The sequence below is a fragment of the Echinops telfairi genome, unplaced genomic scaffold (genome assembly GCF_000313985.2).
Source record: "Echinops telfairi isolate 266 unplaced genomic scaffold, ASM31398v2 ScPeMD7_10;HRSCAF=50, whole genome shotgun sequence".
Lineage (NCBI taxonomy): Eukaryota > Metazoa > Chordata > Mammalia > Afrosoricida > Tenrecidae > Echinops > Echinops telfairi.
The window spans coordinates 12,952,318-12,969,524 of NW_022103907.1; the positions used below are offsets into that span (position 1 = coordinate 12,952,318).

At 42.0% G+C, this 17,207-nt stretch overlaps 1 protein-coding gene across 2 annotated transcripts in view; it reads right to left on the reverse strand.

The window, feature by feature from the left end:
* The window catches only part of SOS1 (SOS Ras/Rac guanine nucleotide exchange factor 1), an 88,273-nt gene that overhangs the window by 57,066 nt on the left and 14,000 nt on the right, over positions 1 to 17,207 (reverse strand). The gene's annotated exons all lie outside the window — the stretch shown is intronic.

A 17,207-nucleotide genomic window follows, 5' to 3' on the forward strand; every position in this document is an offset into this window, starting at 1 on the left:
CCTCCTGTTCCTCTATCGCTGTGCGGGCCATAGAGGACAAGCTGCTTAATACCTACCTGTTGACTGCAAAGTCGCCCTACATCAAAGGACCCAAAACGGGCATTTGGACACTTTGTGATTTTTATGTTTACACTTGAGGATGATCCCTTCCCCGTAACTGCTAGTCATCGGTCCCTTTCTTCTGCTTGGCCACGTCTTGGAAGGCACTTCTGGTCACTGGGCTTTTTGAGACTTGCATCCGTAACAGCGAGCACAAGAGTCTCCACGTGCATGCCCGTTACTCAACTGCTGCCCAGGAGACAGACAGACAGACAGCACCGCTCCACCACCGCTGGGCCCTGGGCAGAGGGAGGGCAGGGCTGCTGACTCCCCAGCAGAGCAGGAGGCCGCGGTGTCGAGCACAATTTTGATGAACCCAGCACCACATAATGATGGTTTTTCTATAAGTGTAAACCGATACTTTTTAAAGGAAACTATTATAGAGTAAGGTGACCAGATTTTAGCATTGGTAAAGCGGGAAACCATTGGCGGGAGGGGTGGTGGTGTTCTTGATTAAAATTTTGGTCTATATGGAGCAACAAAAATTTTCATAGAACGCAAAAAAAATAGTATTGTAATATATTTTTTAAATTTCAACATAAGTACAATTTACAAATATAATACATTAAAAAGTATGTATAGTATTATTTTATTCTTTGGCATATTTCTCATTTGAGTGAATTTTTTTTAGTAGACTGATGTCGGTGTTTACAAGGTCATGAAAATTTTCACAGGAATTTGTTAAATTATATTTCACACATAAAATGGCTTTCAAAGTCTCAACACTTAATTGTGAATTTTCTGATGTCCACACTTTATTTACCGTAGAAAAAACATGTTCAGTCGCAGCATTAGTTCCTGGTAAGGCCACAATTTTTAGTGCATTATTGTATGAAATATGGTTTGTTTGAAAATGATGAAATATTTCTAACCATTTGTTCTCTATTGTGATTTTTGCTGATGCCCAAGATTTAACCTTTTCCTTATCAATATATATATTTAATAATGATATCTCATTAAAAAGATCATTTTTGGAAATTTTACTATATACGAAATTTTGAGTAATATGATCGAATGGTTTTGGCACATCATTCCAGTACTGTCTGCTAAATTCAAGAAAATGTATGTATTTATGAAATAAATAAATAAATTACTTACCTAAATTATCTGAATAGCTGATTTGTTGATATCGCTTGTTTAACTAGCACTAGCACGCAGTACGATGTGTATCGTCTGAGAGACAGTTACAAAATGTTTTCGTCGTTGCCAATGCCCAAAAATGCCATTTTTCTTTAAGTCCAAACAATGGTGGTCGAATTCTAACTTTGATCAGCAGTTCTCGATAATCAGTTCTCAACAATTATTTTTTATTATTAACATTATTATTAACATTACAAAATTAACAAAAATAATATAAAACTCATATCCTGGCGAAATAGCCACATGGCAGCCGAAAACCACATATTCCCTTCGCGTTCTCCCACCGTTCCCTAGCTTGTCGTGTACTCTTTCGAAAAATCAGGACTTTTTTAAAACGCCACGGGACGCGGGACAAATTGTTAAAAATTGGGACTGTCCCGCCAAAAGCGGGACGTCTGGTCACCTTATTTTAAAAGCAAATGCCATTACAACAATTTAGAGCTCTATGAGGAGGTAATACAGAAATTAAGATTATCTAAACAACTTTCAATGTGACAGGTGGAAAAACTGAGCCCCTGTAAACTGCTGCCACGCATTTTTAATCCTGTTTGGTGCGGCGATGACCAATCTGATAGTCTACGGATCTGCTTACGAATCTCTTCTCTTGATTAGAGAACCGAATGGTTGTGAAAATCAGGGATCTATAGAAAGTAAACGTCTAGAAAAGAATGGTGGCAATCTATGTACAAATATGCCTGATACGATTGATGTATGGATTGTAACAAGAGTTGGAAGAGCCAATCAAATGATCTTTTGATTAAAAATAAATAAGTAACAGTTTGCACTAGAGCCCACAATGGGGGTTCTGAATCCAGCAGTTTCCAGCCACTCCCCAGGCGGCCGCACTTAGTCCAACGCCAACCCCTAGCAGCAGGGAGCCGTCTTCCAGTTTCCCTTGAGCTGGAACAGTTTCCATTTTGCAAGCTGAGTTGCCGACCCCCTCTGCTTCCATGGTCTCCTGGGACACTGACTCTTGATCTTTCTGGCCGACTGGTCTTCTAAAAACACATGGTTGCCTGTTTCTATCTGGTCCTTGGTCAAGTCAGCCTTTTAGCTTTGAAACACTCTCTATACATTACATATATATATCTATATGAATGACTCAATCTCTGCTACTTCTCTTACTTCTGGTTCTCCTTCTCCGTTCTCCACAGAGCCCATCACTCAACTGTGGATTCTCTAGCCCTGTCTGTCTGATCCCTTCTGCTTTCGCCCACGAAATCACAGAAACTCCCACCCTGGACCGATCATCAGTGGAGAGGACTCCATCTCTCTACGTCAGGGTTCTCTTCTGAGCTTTAGACCTGTGCTTTAAATGGCCTGTTGGATCTCTCCACGTGGCTATCCTCCCAACAGCCCATGCTTAACTTACATTTCCTATTTAAAAAATTTATAGGAAAAAATTACTTTATAGTTACACATAATATTTAATATTCTTTAAAGAAATATATATTTCAGAAACATACAGTATAATAAGAAACCCGGTTTCACTAAGATGCAGTCCTGAGAAATGTAGTTATAATTAGGGGTTACAACTCTGTCCAAGGCCCTAGTATCCTATAGCTATAGCCTTACACAGGATTTTATAATTAAAAGGGACTTCAGGGGTTATTTAGTTCAATCATCTATTTAACATAAGAAAAAGGAAGAGTTCCACGATCCTGTAGATAACTAGTAATAATCTTAAGTGTTAGAACCCGGGCCTCCTGGCTTCTAGGCTAGAGCTCTTTCCACTGCCTTGACCGTCAAACCTGCAGAAGTCTGGGAAGGGCCCTACTCCCATCAGGGTGGGGATTGGGTGCCCACAGGAAAAGTCTGGCTGGAAATTATGTTTTCTGACATCAGTAAGCATCAGCCTATCATAAACCTGAGGATGCATTTATACCATGTATCTTCGAAATTTGGAAACGTTAAACCATTTACCCATTCCCAATGGGCAGGAGAATCACTAATTAATTATGTGATGACCCCAATGCATTATAAATCACATACAATTATAACTGTGCTAAAAATCTGACATAAAGCTAAAATGCTAGGCTTAACACCTAGTAACAATTTTAATCACACACACAAAACAATACACCCCCTGGAGAAGGACATCATGCTTGGTAAAGTAGAGGGCCAGGGACAAAGAGGAAGATCCTCCAAGAGATGGATGGACACAGTGGCTGCGACAATAAACTCAAGCACAGGGACAGTCTGGGGATGGCCGCGGCTGGGCAGTGTTTGCTTCCATTGTGTACAGGGTCAGAACTGACTAGAGGCACTTCAACGACAAATCTGTTCCCACAGAGGTCCCTTTCAGATACCCTATAGAGGGTCACTGTGGTAGTGAGTTTTAATGCTACAAACATATGTGAACATGTTGTGTTCCATAATCATGAGTGCTTATCGAAAATGCTCAAATTTTATGAACGGCTACTAATTTACCAAGTTATTTCGGAAGAAAAAATACTGGAACTGAAAAACTGCTAACAATCTACATGAACTACATGTTTTTGTAAGTTTCACATAAATGTTTTTGTAAGTTTCACATAAATTCTGCTTATAATAACTAATTTCTTGGCTATTCATTTCCTAAACCAGTACTTTATGAGCTTTAGTTATTATTTATTATTTAATACATGTTTATTGAGAAACATGCTAGTTAGTTGCTGGACAGACGTAATTCATGTTTTAAATGATAACTGTGGCATAACCTTGGATCAGGGAGAACATTGATTAAGTGTATTTATTGTATATCAGTGCTTTTTAAAAAAACTTTGTAACTTATTTAATTTTAGCAATAACCTCATTAGAAGGCTGCTGAAAATATACATGGTGTTACAGTCTGTTAACTAGAATATTATTCAATTTGCTGAAAAAAAAATACAAAAGCCCTTGGAGGAAGTGGTTTAGGTGCCCCTAGAGAGTTACAGCTTCAACAAATCAGTGGTAGCTCCACCCACAGCCCGATGAGCTGGCACTGATTTGATGGCAGGGAGTTTAGTTTTGGGGTGTTAAAAAAAATTTTTTTTTTAGTTTAAACACATTTTTAGAACGCACTCAGGGCAATGCAAACACATCCCTCCACTTGTTTGCATGTGCCAGTTTCTGCTTTGTTTTTAAAATAATGTTATTTTTCAAAGAAACATAATTTCTCCGCTAATATAATTCCGTCTCCAACTGCTCGCCCCTTTACACGTTATGCTGAAGTGATCCAAGACCGTTTCCAGTTGGCGGAAATATGGCGTGTAGCCGGTCTCACTCACACTGTCCTCCAGTCCCGTCCACTCTCTTACCCTTCCATCCACCTCGTCACGTTTCAAAACCCAGATCGCACGTCAGTTGGAAAGACTTGTTCCTTGCTTCTTTGTAAGCAGAATTAATCTCACTCATCTGTTGAATCTGCTAAGGGTCCAGACTGGGTAGACAGAGATAAATAGAGCCAAGTCCCTGGCCTGGTGGGTCTTGTCCTCGGCTCATCCGGCACTCTGGACCACACTGCTGTTGCCAGGCGGGTCACCCAGAATTACAGTGACTTGTTCCCCTGTCTCTTCCCTCTATTAGACAGTGATGCGTCTATTTATAGAATCATCTTCTCTTTGCTTTTCACTCCAAAATGACATTTAGGGAAAACTCAAGTCTGTGTGTCGGAGCAGCAAGAGGGAAGGATAAACTCGGTTCTTTGCATTGATATTGAAAGAGGATGACAGCCCGGCTAGAGAGGGTCTGTTTGGCTGATTCAGCCTTTAAAGTAGAAACCACTCAACACACAGAGGCAGTTGTAACGAAAACAGATGCTTCTTATGTATAATCAAATGAATTGTATATAGCCACTGCAGTGAAATGCCGTGGTCAAAACCAAACAGAAACCCCCAATTAGATACTGATTATAATTCAGGCACATATATTTAAAATATTGATTACGATTGGCAAGCAACATGTGTCTATTTTCCAAACTTAAATTCAAATACCCTTATTTATGAATGACTTCTACTGAGTTTCTGGACATTAACTTTTATTGCATTTTAAACCTGTCAAATTAGGATCACAAGATTCAGCCATACAAGAGCCTAATTGTTTTAACTTCCTTCAAAACAAAAAAACAAAAACAGGACTTCAAAACCTCAGAGTAATAAACATGGGCAATGATCCATGCTGGAAAGGCGAGCAGAGATCCAGTTTCCGAAAATACAGGGGATTTGCTCTTTTCTCTTTCAAGAAAGATGCTGGTGAGAGATTTCTTTAAGAGGCACAGGAACTGTGTGACATTTCATTTAGCAATAGCAAAAAAAGGACTTCTTTTCTATGAGCTAGTGTTACAACAAACATGTTCCATTGCCTCATAAATGGTATTCAAAGACATTTAGTAGAGCAAATGATCCCAAACTGTTCGGGAGCACAGAGAATAGATTATATAGCCAAATGTTAGGTCAGCCTTCAGAAGCCGTTCCCAGCTGATAGTTACTGAGGTGTGTGTGTGTGTGTGTGTGTGTGTGTGTGTGTTGTGTATAAGCAACTGAAACAAGTACATAGATAGAGATGCACAGATGAACTAGATATGGAGTTTCCATTTTACAGTTTTCAAAAAACATACATTTTATATTGTTTATTACACTAAAATGGTTCACATACTTAACTAATTTGAATAAATGCAAATGTTTCAGTAAAGAATGAATGACAATCCCTGCCACTCACTCTTCTTTCAGGGTAAAATCTCCATATTCAATTAAAGAGGCCGCCCATTGAATTTTCAACCTCTTTTCGATCTACCTGATCCTACCCTGACAGCTTATTTTGTCTCTCGTAATTTCGAATAGATCCTGAGGCAGCTTTGCTGGTACCCTAGCAGCGTCGGTGGCATCAGAGAAAGCCAAGGCTTAGGTCTGCATGAGTTCCCTAGTGGAGCAGAGACCCGGATCTTCTCAACATTCCGGTATCCCTTGGGTCCAGCTGTGAAAAACACAATGTTGGATTCTAATGAATCTTTAATGGCCTTCCCTGGCTAATGACTCTCAGAAGAACGGAAAAGGCTACTCGATTGAATTCTACATTGTCTGAGTTGAGATCTGCTACTTTTATTTATAAACATAGCAGGAGGGCTGGAAATAAAACTGGAATTAAACCCACTGCCCTTCAACTACAAGAGTGGAAGTTCTCTTTCTCAGCGACTCGTCAGTGTTTCAAGTTTCCGGTGCTGGTTTCTTCTTAGTCTGGGCTTAGTTTATTTCAAAATCAAGGCAAGCTTCTTTGTTAAAAATTAATGTAAAAAAGACAAAAACCAGGCACTATGAAATAACTTAATATTCCCATAAATAAGACATCCTAGAAGTCTCCTCACTTAGCTTATGCCTATTTCTTAGCCTTTCAGTCCATCTAGCTAACAATGTTTTTGTTTTTCCCTCCTTGAACTCTTGCTATTTGCCGGATACACAAAACGGCATGAGAAGAGGAGCTGTCCATGTACACAACTGCTCATAAAACTGGGTGGTGAGAAGGAAATCGAATGGCTACGGTACAGTGATGACAAACACCAGAAAGCTTGCTGGGGGAAGGTGTGGGCAGTGGGAGCGGTCTTCCCTAGGAAGACACTTGGCGTGGGGCATGAAGGATGCTTAAAGTTTGAGAAGCCACATAAAGAAGGTGGTAACTAAAAGGATTAGCATATAAAAAGGGATGGAGGTCAAGAACAAGTTAGGAAGAAGTGGGGTTGGTTAACGATTTGGGGGAGTAGTAAGGCAACAATAGAGAGAAGAGTGAAGGTAATAGTTTGTATAAACTATAAGAAATGTGAGCTTAAGTCTCTGTACAACATGTACAAAGTTGAGGTGGTATTTTATCTAGTGGTTATTATTCGAATGTAGTGTTTTTTGGTTTTGATGGGGGAGAGGTTGTGGAGAATTATTTGCCTCAGCAGAGCTTCAAATACTCAAATAACACAAACTGCTGGTAATTCACAAAATAAATTTCCTTATTAACACATTAGCTGTCATAATTAAAATAAGATAAATGTTTATTTAAAGGTTGTTTACAAATAACTTAGTCACGATTTTCAGGATTTAAAAACTAATTTCAAAAATCCAGTGGTTACAATACAGTAAAATAGGCCAAAGAGGTGAAAGTAGCTATCGCATCTTTGACTCTGTGAAAATAAAATACACCCCTATTGCCACCTGGTTGATTTCCACTGCTAACAACCCTAACACACAAAATAAAGCTTCCAGATCCTTGCACACTGCACAGACATAGAAAAGATGGAACACACACGTTTAAATAAAAGGAATGAAAAAAATAGTTATGCAGCCAACATTAGTAATACAGTCGAGCACAATCGCTACTAAAATATAGGAAAACAAGACTTACGGGGAAACACTGTCAAGAAGTACCAGTTATAACAGGAGAGACTCACATATCACAAACTTAAAACCATCTAAACATTTAACTCTTTGTTCAAAACAAAACCGGCTCTGGCAACCCAGGCCTGGGACATCTTGTTGTGCCAGAAAGCAGGAAGCACACCAGGATGCGCGGGCACAGCAACAGAACACGGGCACCTCGGGGAGGGGCTCTCACTAGCTACGCACTGCAGACTACGGAATCACTTGAACACCAAAACAACTGTAACTGATTGAAATACACTGAATTCATAAAGGCTCCTTTGAAAACCAAAGCCAAACCAATAACACACCACTTGGAGCAGCACAGAAAGGATGGAGCGCGCATCCTTCTTTGCTGTCGGAATTAGCCATGCGGATAACCAGAGAGCCCTGGCTGACAAGCAAAAACTCGTCCTTCCATACAGATTCCAGATTACATATGTAGAAGAAACGGAGGTGGAAAGACACACGATTGCAACTGGAACGACATAGCAAATGTTGACCGATGAAACCGATGTAGCAGGCTCATCTTTTTAAAGGAGGTCTCAGTCAGTCACTTTCTGAATCAACTGAAAAATCTGAGTGTCACTAAATCGGGATCCGACTTTGATGCAGCTCGGGGCCGCAGCACCACCTGGGAAATATGCTTGCCAAAAAGGCTGAAAATAAATCTAATCAAGCCTCTAAGAGCGAACTTACGTCTACAGAAACGAGGACAGAAGAACATGGTAAACAGCACCACAAGGAACAAACAAACATGCCGCACATTTTACAGGGCGTTCCGCCCAGTTCCTACAACAAGTGGAGGATGAGGTGGCATGGAGATTAAGAGACACATTAACTACATGTAATGTGTGGACTTGGTAAAAAAAAAAAAGCTTGATCTGACTTGTGATTCCACTCAACCAACTCCCCAAAATTAAAACGTCATCTTTGACTGGTATTGGTTTTAATAGGGATGATGATAGCTCCACAATTATACAGGAAAAATATGTACGTTGCCACTCGTAGGGGAGAAAATGATCTCTGATAAAGAGATTTGCTTCAAAGGGCTGCGGGGAAGTGGGCGGGGAAGTGTGCAGGGAAGGTTGACAAAGCAAATGTGGCAAAAATCTAGATAATTCTGGAGTCCAGGTATTGGGCACATTTTTGTTCGGGAATCTACAGAATCAGCAAGTAGAATGAGGGGTCAGGCATGCGAGGGGTACAGGAGGGGTGGTAGGGCACAAGACAGAGGATGTCGAAGAGTTCATGTAGAAAAGGAAAGTTGGAAACTGGTTGTGGTAGCAATTGTACAATTCTACTTGACGTGATTGAAATATGGAATGTTATGCCAGATGTATTAAATCCCAACTAATAAAGAAATAAATCGCACTTAATTTCTGGAAGCTCCCTATTGAGGTACTCCTGCAGGCATTTTTAAATTACTTCAACAAAAAAGAAATATTTTGTTCAATAAGTTCTGCCTCCTAATGTGTCACCATATAAAATTTCGGGGGGAAAAAAATCAGAGGAGGACATGAAAACCATGCAAATCCATCCTACCCTCAACTATTGCCTTTGACAAGGTTTGAGGATGGGCTCCCAGAACCTGCATCTTTAACAACACTGTAGACTTTTATTCAAGTGGTCCTGTGATCCCACTTTGAGAAATAAGAACACAGAGAAGCTCCCTGTCCTTGGGTCAATTCTGGCCCAGAGTAGCCCTGCATCTAGGGCTTCTGAGGCTGTACATCTATATGGGAGCAGAAAGCCTCGTCTTTCTCCCATGGAGCAGCTGATGGGTTTGAACTTGAATTTGATTCTTGTCAATTCCTGGCTTAAAATCCTCCAGTCATTTATCGTCACTATGCATTCATCAGGACTGTGAACTGTAAGATGATATTATGAGCATCATGCATGAGGACAGCAAGAGGTCATTAGAAAGACACGAAGAAAGAAAAGACCAAGTGAGCGTCAGCAGAGACTCTGAAGCTGGCTGGTGAATGTTGAGAAGCCGAAGAAAAGAGTAGAAGCAACGAAGGAAACGATACGAGCAGAAACTTCCAAAGCGATGCTTGAGAAGACGAAAGTAAAACGTTATAATGAAGTTATGATGAAGTGTTATAAATGAAGTTATACAATGTTATAATGAAGTATGCAAAGACACGGAGCTCGAAAATCAACAGGGAAAGAAGACAGTCAGCATTTCTCAAGCTAAAGGAACTGAAGAAAAAACACAAGCCTCCAGTTGCAATACTGAAGGATTCTATAGGTAAAATATTGAGCAATGTGGAAGCATCCAGAGGAGCTGGAGCAAACAGAGTCACAGTACCAAAAAGAATTGGTCGATATTCAGCCATTTCAGGAGGCAGCATATGATCAAGAGCCGATGGTATTTAAAGAAGTCCAGGCTGCATTGAAGGCAGTGACAAAAAACAAGGTTCCAGAAATGGATGGAATATAGACGGAAATGTTTCAACTAACAGAGGCATTGCTGGAGGCACACACAGTTATGTCAAGAAATTTGGAAGCCAGCTACCTGGCCAACCAACTGGAAGAGGTCCACGTTTGTGCTCTTTCCAAAGAAAGCCAGTGGAAGGCGGAAGTTTATCACAGAGTACCAAGATCACATGCAAGTAAAACGTCTGCTGAACATAATTCAAAAACAGCTGCACCAGTCCGTTGACAGAGAGCTACCAGTCAGTCAAGTTAGTGACAGACGGCTGAAAGCAAAGGATATATTTACTATATGACTGGTAAATAGTCACAGTATTTTACCTATAGAGTTCTTCAGTATTATTTACTATATTTTATATTTACTTGTGTTTTATTGACTATGCAAAGGCATCCTACTGTGTGACTCCTGGCAAATTATGGATAACCCTGGAAAGAATGGAAATTTCAGAACGTGTGAGTGTGTTCATGTGGAACCTGTACCGAGCCTAAAAAGCAGTCATGAAAAAAAACAAAAAAACCAAAAGAATAATGAATGGCTTAAAATCAGGAAAGTGTCAGAGTTGATTCCTTTCGCCATTCTTATTCAATCTGTGAGCAAATCACTTGAGAACCCTGAGAACAGGAGCATGGTGTCAGGGCTGGAAGCAGGCTCCTGAACTACCTGTGACACATCATGACTCATCTTGCTTGTTAGGAGCCAAGAGCACTTGAAGCCGTTACTCATGAAGATCAGAGACTACAAACTTCAGTCTAGATTACAACTAACTGTAAAGAAAACAAAAACCCCCACCATTGGCCCAATCAATAACATCATGATAACGGAGAAAAGATCGAAGTCAAAATTTTCATTTTACTTGTATCGACAATCGAGGCTCAAGGAAACAGCCATCTAGAAGTCAAATTACATATTGCATTAGGAAAAATCTACTGCCCAAGACACCTTTAAAACATTACAAAGCAAATATGTCATTTGGAGGATTAAAGTATGCTTGACCCAAGCCGTGTAGAGCCCTGGTGGTATAGTGGTAAAGTGTTGGGCTGTGATCCACCTGGTCACAAGTTCCAAACCACCAGCAGCTCCATGAGAGAAAGACTGGGGCTCTCTACTCCCGTAAACTGCTCCAGTCTTAGAAATCCACAATGGGGTCACTCTGAGTCAGCAGTGAGTGACCCAAGCCAGGATATTTTCAATTGCCTCAAATGCATGTGAAAGGGGAACAATGAATAAGGAAGATTCAAGAAGAATACAAACACTTGAATTATGGTTTGGGTGAAGACAATTGAATATACCATGGACTGCCAGAAGCATGAACAAGTCTCTCGGAATAAGTATAGTGAATCGTTCCTTGGAAGTTATGATTTTGAGACTTCGTCTCAGACGTTGGACACGCTTTCAAGAGGGGCCAGGCCCTGAAGAAGGCTATCTTTCTTGGGAACGTGGAGGGCTGCCACAAAAAGAGGAAGCCCCCCAACAAAAGGTATTGATGCCACAGCTACAAGAACAGGCTCCTGTCTGAACACCGTGAGGATGCTGCAGGACTGGGCAGGGCTTTGCTCTGTTGTACCATACATAGGTAGCTATAAATCAGAACTCACTTGATGGCGCCCAACAACAACAAAAGCCCTGTCAAGTCCTGCATGAAGTAGTCCCCCACCCCCGCCCCCTCCCTCGTCTCCAAATGTCGCTGATTAAGCTTCCTGATACGTGCTACGGTCCCACAGGACTGTTTGTCTTGGTATTTCTTGTACTCATCAGGTTTGTCCTGCTTCAAGGGCTTTGCATGAGCTAACCCCTCTTCTGAGATGCTCTTTCACCAGATTTTTGCATGGCTGGCTCTTTCGGCACATTCTGGTCTCTTCTCAAATGTCACCTTCCCAGAGAGGCTTTCCTTAGCGACTATTTTTATAAGTGTTCCACTTCCTTGTCTCTCTTTATTCCAATCTGCTTTTATTTTCTTTACTTTTATCTGAAACCACTGTATCTCTTTATTTGTCTATTTATATGTCTGCTCTCTCCTACTAGAGTGTAAGCTCCGTGAAAGAGGGATTTTATTTTGTCTCCTGCTGTATACCTGTGACTGCTCTGACTGGTAGGTGCCAATACCAGTCATGAATATTTTAATACAGTGCCTGTGCCATCAAGTAAACATTTCATTTATACAGTTAACATCTTTAAATGGCAGAGTAGGCATCATTTCTCCGTCTTTTCTAGTTTTCTAGTTATCAGCCAGACGGATGGTTGTGGACTCAACTCCAATTCAGAGGGATTCTCAGGGCAGAGCAGAGCAGCTCCAGAGGGCTCCCAAGGATGCAGTCTGTACAGAAGCAGGCTGCCATATCTTCCTCCTGGTGGGCTCAAACCACCGACCTTGGGTGAGCACGGAGCCCCATCACAGGGCTGCCTATTTTGTCAGCCACAGACTGTCTTTTTACACCAGCCACCCTGGATCAAAAGCAGGGCTTCTAATCCTCAGCACTGCATGTGTCTTGAGCAGAGTGACTGGGTTTTTTGCAGGGGGTGTTCCCGGCCCTGTAAGATGTGACCTCATACCTGGCGCCTCTAATCAAGAAAACCTTCCCCCAGGTATGACTACCCAAAACATCTCCGGACATTGCCAAATGTCTCCTGGGAACAAATGGCCACTGGTGGAAGATACGGATCTAAAGCACTGACCTCCTAGTGGACCACCAGGTGCAGCTAGAATCTTTGCCCTACTTATCAATTCTCAGATTAAAAAAAAAAAATCTCCACCATTTCCTAAGTCTCCAACCTAGCCCAATATACTTCCCACCCTCCCTCTACTGCATGGTATAGATTGCCTACAGCATGCATTCACATTTTGTTGTCCCACTTCTACCAGAGCTCCAAGCACAGAGAAGAGGAAATCCCAAGCAGTTGCTAGTGGGGAGCCAGTTCAGACAAGCACAGCCGTACTGCAAATCGCGTGCATTTAAATGTGTCTCTGTGAGCAGAGGGTGACTGCAGAGAAGGTCTCTCAGTAATACACTGGCGTTAGTCTCAATAAGTTAAAAACAAAATGCCAAATCCAAACAGTAGCGCCTGAGGGGGTCTGCTAGGCCAGTTCAACTGGAGGCAGAGAGAGGGGTCAGCTCAGGGGGTTACAGGGACTGTTTTTTTGAGGGGATTCCCAAGAGATCTTCTGGATAGATTTTCTCAGGGGCACAAGACAATTTGGGGGCTTACTATGAAGTTTTCCAAAAATTAAAAATTGTATTGAGGAGAACAAAGAAGGAAGGCTGCACAGAGATCCCCCCACCCCCTGCCCCCTCCATCACAATGCTCTTTCTCGGAGGGTTGTGGGACTGTCCTATGAGGATTTAATGGCCAACTGAACCCCACCCACGCCATGGTCCTGATCTTACCTCTTTGGGACTTTTATTTGTTCCCCAAACTCAAGGATGCAAAAAATGCCACCCATGGAATGGGGAGGGTTAGAGAGGTGGAAACACCGTTTTCAAGTGCTTTTGAGTGGCCACGTAAGGCTCAAATATTGATCTCTCCATCAGAAGCAAAGATCAAAGACACATGGTGTGGTAGTTACATAATATTATCTAGTGTCAATTTGGGACTTGAGAGGATTAAGAGTGAAGGGGTGGGGGGGTCTAGTCTGTCAATCGGATCACAGCCAAGGAGGCCTCTGTGTGGGTGTGGCCTTCTCCTGAGACTCTGGAGAATCCTGTGTTTTCCTCCTTGGAGGTGGGAGACATGTTCTCTCTACTCATTCCCTTGGAGACTCTACTGACAAGACACATGGCACTGCACTGATAAGAGTCCATGCGCTGGGAACTGCAGAAGCCACGTGGAGACCCCTGCCAGTGCTGAGATGCTTACAACGCCACTGGATCCAAAGATTTTTAACCCACTGGCCTGTGATCGTTCTGCATTCGGCATCATTGCATGTGTTTCGTTGAGTCTGAAGAGCACTTTCTAGATTGATATTGGACTTATGGGCTTGGACTGGACTGGGCTGGGATGCTTTCTTAAGGCACAATTACTCTTTATACATAAAAGTTCTCTTATACACATCTGAGTTTCTGTGGACTTGTTTCTCTAGTCTACCCAGACTAACACACATGGAAATGCATACATCATGTGAACAGATCTGGAGACCAGAACTAGAAGGTGCCACTACTCGGAAAAAGGTCTCATAGTCCTGGATAGAGTAGAAGAAAAATGTGGAACAAAATTCAAAATCAGTTCTTAAAAAAGACAACCAAAGACAGACAGACTGGCCAGACAGAAACTGGCCGAAGCCCTGAAGACTATGGTCCGCAGTGACCCTTCAGGTCTAGAAATAACTCATCTTTGTGGCTCCGTTGTCTGCCATGTAATAGACAGGTCTGTCACGGGGACATTAATTCTGGAGAAGCATGTGCACACCTTACATAACCAACCATGTGAGATGAAACGGGCAGCCTCTCCTCAAGGACCAGACTCAGGAGGGTTAGAAAGGAGGAGGAATAGAATCGATCACAGAGCACGTGGGATAAGTGATGTTACATTTTCAAGATTGCAATTGGCGCCATGAAATAAAAAATGTGTGAATTGTTGAATGCAAAACTGATCTACTCCACAACCTTTTATCAATTCACAGCAATGTTTCTTAAAGAGAAAAAAGAATGATATCAACCTAGATGAAAGAGAGGTGGACAAACAATAGCATCACATTTTGATAGTTTTGGCTAACCATGCTTTTAGATTTTGGAGTCCGATGTTTTGACTTACCTTCATATGTACATTTTTTTTCAATGTACATTTTTAACACTTTATCCACTATGCACAGGAAATCAAACCTTTAGGAGGTAAGAAAAGCAGGTGACATATTTAAGACTTGAAATAAATGGGGAAAATATGATTCAAAATATCCCCCCACAGAGATGATTTCAAAAATTTCAAATAAAATCTTTTTCAAAGTGAGACGAATTTAAATCCACTTGGATGCATTTAACCAGTTGGAAAAAAATACACTCTTCAAATTAGACATTTATTAAAAATGTCACGTCACTCAAATTCCCAAATTAAAGTATAAAATGAAAATGACAATTACTCCTAAATATCAAAGTGCTAAAATTCTCATGTCAGATTTTAATAAGGCTGTATTACTTCTTTAGTAAAAAGGCAACCCTTAGTTTAGAAAATGCTCTAAGCACATGCAAACCACAGCCAAGTCAATTCAGACTCATAACACCCGGATGGGACACAGTAGAACTGCCCTTGTGGTTGTCCCAGGCGGTGCCTCTTCATGGGAGCACGAAGCTTCACCCTGCCCCAGAGGAGCTGTGGATGAGTTTGAACTGCTGATTTTGCCTTCAGCAGCCTCGGGTGAAAACCCGCTATGCCCCCGGGTTCCTTAAGCAGATACAAGAACCTCAAATTAATTACTACAGACATAAAGGAAATGAAAACTTTTTTAGACAAGCACGATTTAACTAAAGGTTTTGTTAACACTTATAATAACAGAAAGCTTGTTATACATTACATTTAAGCCTTCAGGCAATCTTAAAATACTGGCAGTATGTTCCCCTAAGCATGCAATGCTATACTGTGTTAATTCTGCAGCCCCCTTGAGAGTAGGAGATGCATATTTTGAATCACGGTATCCTTGGTCTCACAAAAACCAAAGTCCACCACCATTGAGGGCATTCAGACCCTAGCTGTACCCCATTTAGAGGGTTTGAAGTCTGTAAACCTTTATGGGAACAGACCGCCTCATCTTTTTCTTGAGAAGCTGTAGGTTGGTTTGAACAGCAGACCTTTGGGTTAACAGCACAGGACTCAACCCATAGCACCACCAGGGCTCCTTCCCTGGCCTCAAACCAAACCAAACTCACTACCATCGAGTCAATTCTGACTAATGAGACCCTCCCTCACCAAGTGCTCAATAAATGGAAAAATTAGTGAAACAGAAAATAAACTAAAAACACAGCTTCCTTCAGATGTGTACTTATTAAATGAGATATATATATACACACACACATGCTATGTACTTATTGTACAGTTTAGAAATCTCTATTTTAGCCCAGTTACTCAGAAGAGTTTCAGAAAGGTTCTGCTACTGTTTCAAATGATCATTTTTAACTTTCTATATCGAGAACTGCAAAATTGTTTAGGTCTCATAGAGACTCAAATCTCTACAAATGTCTAAACACTTGTTTGTAAAACTACTTAGGGTGAGTGGAGGTTTGGACTTCCTCTAAAAAGGCTTCCTAGCCAGAGAGACACATGAGCTGACTGAAAGGTGTCAGCTCCCAGATGCGAGGCTAGAAGGAAAGGAACAATCTTCCGAGTAGGATGAGGCATGCTTCCTAGTTAAGCACCCCTCCTCCCTCCCGGACATGGGTAGGTTCCTTAAGTCAAATCAGCCTCAGGTGAGAGTCCCACCTCATCTTTGGTACAGGCATCCTGTTCCTCCCCACCCTCATCTTCCCGTGTCACTCACCATTCACTGGGCCACCCAGAGCATCTCAGGATGTTTGTGGCACAATGGCCACCTACCGTGCCTTTTCTGCCAAGGCCATAGGGGTGACACGTCCTCCACCTACGGTCTCCCAGCACCTGCCCTGGAAGGGCCTCCATTTCTCCTCCACATGCTCCAGTCCTGAAGTCCCATGTAGCCCCTTTCCTCCTCCCCCTACCTTTGTACCCTCACCTGGCCTCTCCCCGCCACCTGTGACCTGGTGTCATCCTGTTGTCACCCCACCCTCCATAGCCAGGCTGACACCTCAGACAAATGGGAGAAAGTGGCCCATGGTTGGTTGGCCGCTGTCCCTTGTATAACAGAGGGGGTCACTGGGGTCTCCAGTGTATCATTTGGGGTGGCCCATGAAGGGCCCCTGGGCCCAGCTGCAACCCAGCAATGGGGTCCAGATAATCAGAAGTGCTACCTGAGAATTTTTTCCAAGTTGTTATAAGTGAAAAATGTGTCCCTCGTCAGATGGCGGATGGTGTTAGCTGGGAACTATCTAGATCAGTGGTTCTCAGCCTTCCTAATGCTGTGACCCTTTAATACAGTTCCTCATGTTGTGGTGACCCCCAACCACAAAATTATTGTCATTGCTACTTCATCACTGTAATTTTGCTACTGTTATGAATCGGGCGACCCCTGTGAAAGGGTCGTTCGACTCCAAAGGGGTCACAACCCACAGGTT